The sequence below is a fragment of the Suricata suricatta genome, chromosome X (assembly GCF_006229205.1).
Source record: "Suricata suricatta isolate VVHF042 chromosome X, meerkat_22Aug2017_6uvM2_HiC, whole genome shotgun sequence".
Classification (NCBI taxonomy): domain Eukaryota; kingdom Metazoa; phylum Chordata; class Mammalia; order Carnivora; family Herpestidae; genus Suricata; species Suricata suricatta.
The window spans coordinates 63,228,211-63,233,950 of NC_043717.1; the positions used below are offsets into that span (position 1 = coordinate 63,228,211).

A 5,740-nucleotide genomic window follows, 5' to 3' on the forward strand; every position below is an offset into this window, starting at 1 on the left:
GGAGTATTACATAACAATGAGAAAGAATGAAATCTGGCCATTTGTAAGAAGGTGGATGGACCTCGAGGGTGTCATGCTAAGCGAAATAAGTTAGGCAGAGAACGACCGATACCATATGTTTGCACTCATAGGTCTAACAGGAGAACAGGAGAAACCTAATGGAGGACCAGGGGGAGGGGAAGGCGGAAAGAGAGTTGAGGAGAGAGAGGGACGCAAAACTTGAGAGACAATTGAATACTGAAAATGAACTGAGGGTTGAAGAGGGAGGGGAGGTGGGGAAAAGAGGTGGTGGTGATGAAGGAAGACACTTGTATGGAAGAACACTGGGTGTTGTATGGAAACCAGTTTGACAATAAACTATTTTAAAAAATAAAGTTTTTATGATAATCCAATTTACCTCCCGAGGTTTAGACAGGTGACCCACAGAGATTATTGGGACTGTTTTTATGGTGGCAGAAAAGACAAGAGTGTTTCTTTGGCTCCAAGACCTAGATGCCCATGGAAGTACAGTTTGTTTCGTGATCTTAAGAGTAAGAGAAGGAGGCAATGAGGCATTGAAGATAGCATAGGAACCAGTTATGTGGATTACACCCACATTGATGCAGAAGCAGGAGGGGGGAATGTGGGCTTAAAAATAGTAATAGGGTTGCCTCCAGTGGAATTTAAAGCTTTCTTTATAAGATTCCATAAGAAAATTACTTCAATCAATGCCTTTTGGGGCCCTGAGAGGCATAACATTGTTTGATCTCATCTCTTACCTTATTCCAAGTTTCTACCTTAATGGTTTCTTCCTCTGGGAACCAGATAGTATGTTGGGACAACAAAGTGTGGCAAAGTTCTGCCAATCATAAGGTACTATATACAGTCAGCATTTGCTTAGAGTAGGGAGAGTGAGGACCATGTATTGTAATAGCCTTTTTTAAGGTGGCCAAAGTTTTCCATTTCATTCCCATATTATAGAGCCCATATATTGACATATTGCTGGGTATTGTACAGTGTGGTACAATGCACAGAAAGTAAAAGTAGTATCTAAAGACTGGGTTTTTGAAAAGTCGTGAAACAAATAAGAGTCCAGTGAAGAAGTTAGTATCGCTGTTTTTAACTGCTCTCTGAGATCTTCTGTGGACCTCCAAAGAACTCTGATTATCCTCATCTATGCCCTGAATGCTCTTATTTTCAGTTTGCACTGGAAATGGCAGTGGCACTGCCATGAAGCAAGAGTGACATGGCGGGGGAGAATTAGCCAGTTTATTTTTCCAATATTAAATGAGGTCCCTCCAAGATATATTGGTGTTCTATAGAATTGCCTATTTTATAGTCATGAAGAGAAGCAGCCAAAACATCAAAAAGAGATCTTTTCCCCTGCCATAAAATGGTCTAAGACAGCTCTAATTAAGGCCTATATTGGCCAAAAATCATATGGAATTTCTTCCCCTTTATGCTATGTTCCCTTCATATTATGTTTTATATGTCCCATGTTTTCTCATTTAGGGTCCCTTCATTAGGAAATCAAGGATCATGCTCATGGACCATAGAGATATAGTCCCCCAAGCATGAATGAGCCATATGCATGCCAGTGGTGTGAAATAAATGATGCAGTAAAGAAATGAAAATCTCACATTTGCCATGGGTTTGCCCCATACTGCGGGTTGTGTCAGATTTACCACCAAGTCTTTCATTGTTCTATGTATCCAGATCCCTGTTCATGTGCACTTCTGGTAGAATATTCCTCGTGAGGAAGGGGTCCAGGGGAGACGACGAGCAACATAACGACCTTTCCCAAAGGCTGATGGCCAATGGAAACACTGTTTCCACTTAGCTGATGGCTAATGGAAACACCTTTCCCTCCATCTGATGGCTGAGGGAACACACCTACCATTCCCAGGTGTCCCAAGAAACGCATACGTCTCCAGAAGCTGATGGGTAATGGAGATGGATGCTTCTCAATGGAAGCATGAAAGGTCCCGGAGAGACTGGGCGCTGCGTACGCCCCCAAAAGAGATGGAGATGGACCAAGAGCTGATGGCTAATGGCAAACTTTATTAGGATCAGCATCTTATTTTATACCCTCCTTACAAGCATGGAGAGCACAGTAAACATTTAGTCAGCAGTAAATGTTTAACCAGAACAATAGATACAGATACAGAGCAGGCAGAACAGGAACAGCTTGCAACTGTGCGTGCGTATATCTCTTGTGCTGTGGCACTTGGCTGATGACCAGGAAGGCTCTGTCCTGGACGTCCTCCTGGGACTTCATCAAGTCCCCTGTTCCTAGCGTTCTGGGAGCAGAGGTTCGATAAGGATGTTTCATACACAAGGACAGTGCTGAGAACTGAGGTCCGATGTCCTATTTCCCAACAATCTGGTCTTACTATTGAGTTTTGAGAATTTATTATGTATTCTGGATCAAGTCCTTGGTAGATATACGCTCTGCAAGTATTTTCTACCAATCCATGGGTTTTATTTTTATCTTAACAGTACCTTTCATAGCTTTTCAAAGAATAGAAATTTGTAATTTAGATAAAATTTAATTTATCATGTTTTTTTCTTTTATGAACCATGTTTTTGTGTCATCTCTAAGAAATTTTTGCCTAGACCAAGATCACTAAGACATTTTTCTATGCTCTTAGATTTCACATTTAGATCAGATCTATTTTTGTATATGGTACAAGATATGGATTGAAATTCTTCTTTTTACATATGGACATCTAGTTGTCTCAGCATCGTTTGTTTAAAAACTATCCTTTCCCTACTGAATTACCTTTGTATCTTCATTAAATATTAGTTGTCCATATATGTATGGGTATATGTTGGCCTCTCTCTTCTGTTCCATTGTGTACTTATGTTAATTGCCTAATTTGTAAATATTTGTTAGATATATTTGGGAAGGAAAGAGAACCAAATTGTGGGATAATAGAATTTCATTATAATGGAGGCAATTACAGTAGCTGGATCTTCATCCTTGGTCTTTCATTTTTGCTCCTCTCAAATATATGAGAGTAAAGGAAAATAACAGCAATGTTAACCTAGAAAACAAATCAAAACAAGAAACACAAATGCTTTTATGTTTTGTGGAGTTGCTCTCTATGGTCCAGCCACAGGAATGGTAGCTAGCATTATTCAGGAACACAAGTAATGCCTGTGTTTTTCTCAACCTCTGATAAGAAAGACCTGTTTGTTAAATATAAGTAGAAAGTATTTTCAAGCTATTAATAAATTATAATTAAAGACAGAATTGTTATGAATAATTGGTTATTATTTCATACTGTGAGTTTCAAAGCAAAATTATCTCATTCCATACTCATTCCTAAAATAGGGACACACACAAATGAGTAGAATATGGTATATAGCTATAAAATTTGATTTTAAAAATATTTGTGAATTACATTTCTGGCGTTATAGCCTTAACTTCATGGTGTTTGATAGTGCAGTTACAATTAATGCAATGACAGAGAAAGTAAATCAGGTACTAATTTGGATATTTGTCCTAGTGGTAGTTTTCAACTTATAAATAGCATACATTTTCAAAAATGTAAATCCACATTGCAGAGAAACACTTTTACAAGGGCATTCAAAAATCTTTTTCCAATGGTACTCATTTGAAGAATTCTCACATTTAAACTCAAAGCAAACCTTTTTTTATTGAAAGTTTGGAAGCATATTATTTAATGCTTCCAAAAAATAAGGGGGTGCCTAGGTGGGTTAGTTAGTTAAGCAACCAACTCTTGGTTTTGGTTCAGGTCATGATCTCATGGTACATGAGTTTGAGCCGCACAATAGCCTCCATGCTAATATTGCAGAGCCTGCTTGGGATTCTCTCTCTACCTTGCTCTCTCTGCCCCTCCTCCACTCACTCTCTCTCTAACTCTCAAAATACATAAACAAACTTTAATTTCTCTTCAAAAAGGGAGGAAATTCTTGAAGGATTTTAGTGTCTGTGCAGTATATATGATCTCAATAACTATTTCTAAATTTTGCATTATATTTGGACAATGTAGAACAAGCCCAAATGGATATTATCTGCCAAATTTTATACAGAGTAAACAAATATATTTAATTAAATTGAATCAGTGCATCCTGCAAGAAAAAATTAGTCTTATGGGACTGTAAATATTCCTGCTAGAAGGAACAATTGCATGTTGCACAGCTCTTCAGAGGCGATGGCCATTTTTGTATCAAACAACATATACATAATTCACAAAAACATTTCTTAAAGAGGAGAATCCCAATAATTATCAAATCTTAGCATTTGACTTCCTTACTGAGACATTATGACCTGATTAGTTAGTGCAGGTTCTGGAATCAGAATTGTTGGGGCTTCAATCCTTTTTTTTCCCCCCACATATTTACAAGTTGCATTAAATATTGGGCAAGCTACCTCACTTTTATTACCTCTGTTCTCCCTCTCTAAAATGGGGCTAAGAATGGGACATAGAACTACAATTCAATATTGTTTACTACTTTTTGTGTTATTATTTATCAAGGTTGTGTGTTAAAGAAACCTTATTATATAGTCTTAGGCCACTCAGCATTTCTATGAAGTCACTATGCTGAGACTACTATTTTGGAAGCAGCATAGGAATCTACAAATATAATTTTCCACCAATAATATGTACAAAAGTGGAAATTTCATGGATATTGGCAACTCCTTGATATTAATAATAGTATTTGGTCTTGATAGTCCTAAGATCAAATAGCCACTCATCCTGTTTGGCATTATCTGCCTACAGAAGATCCCCTGTTATTTCAAAAGAAGAAAAATCAGCCCAGCACAAATAAAATTCCCAACCAAGCATTGCTTTAATATTTTATACCTCACACAGCACCCTGTCTTCCCTGAGAGTTTTTATTTTTTAATGAATTAATTAGTTAATTAATTAATTAATTTTTACATTTTTATAGTAGTTTATTGTCAAATTAGTTTCCATATAACACCCAGTGCTTCTCCCCACAAGTGCCCCCCACCATGACCATCACCCCCTCCCACTCCCACTCCCCCTTCAGTCCATGGTTCATCTCCACTATACAGTAGTCTCCCTTGATCTGTGTCCCTCACTCTTCCCCACTCTCTTTCCCCCTACAACTCCCCATGGTCCCCTGTAGGTCTCTCCTGCTAGACCTATGAATGCAAACATATGGTATCTATCCTGCTCTGCCTGACTTACTTCGCTTAGCATGACCCCCTCAAGGTCCATCCACTTTCCTACAAATTGCCATATGTCATTCTTTCTCATTGCCATATAGTACTCCATTGTATATATATACCACATCTTCTTGATCCATTCATCAGGTGATGGACATTTAGGCTCTTTCCATGATTAGGCTATTGTAGAAAGTGCAGCTATGAATACAGATGCAAAAATACTCAACAAGATACTAGCAAATCGAATTCTCTTTTTTTTTCCGATAATATTTTATTGTCAAATTATTTTCCATACAACACCCAGTGCTCTTCCCGTTAAGTGCCCTCCACCATCACCACTACCTCTTTTCCCCCCTCCCCCTTCCCCCTCAACCCTCAGTTCATTCTCAGCATTCAAGAGTCTCTCAAGTTTTGCATCCCTCTCTCTCCCCAACTCTCTCTCCCTCCTCTGCTCCCCCTGGTTCTCCATTAGGTCTCTCCTGTTTTCCTGCTAGACCTATGAGTGCAAACATATGGTTTCTGTCCTTCTCTGCCTGGCTTACTTCACTCAGCATGACACCCTCAAGGTCCATCCACTTTCCTACAAAGGGCCATATG

At 38.6% G+C, this 5,740-nt stretch overlaps 1 pseudogene; it reads left to right on the forward strand.

Annotated features, from left to right (window-relative positions):
• The first annotated feature begins 1,926 nt into the window (after positions 1 to 1,926).
• The window catches only part of LOC115283434, a 103,705-nt pseudogene continuing 99,891 nt past the window's right edge, over positions 1,927 to 5,740 (forward strand).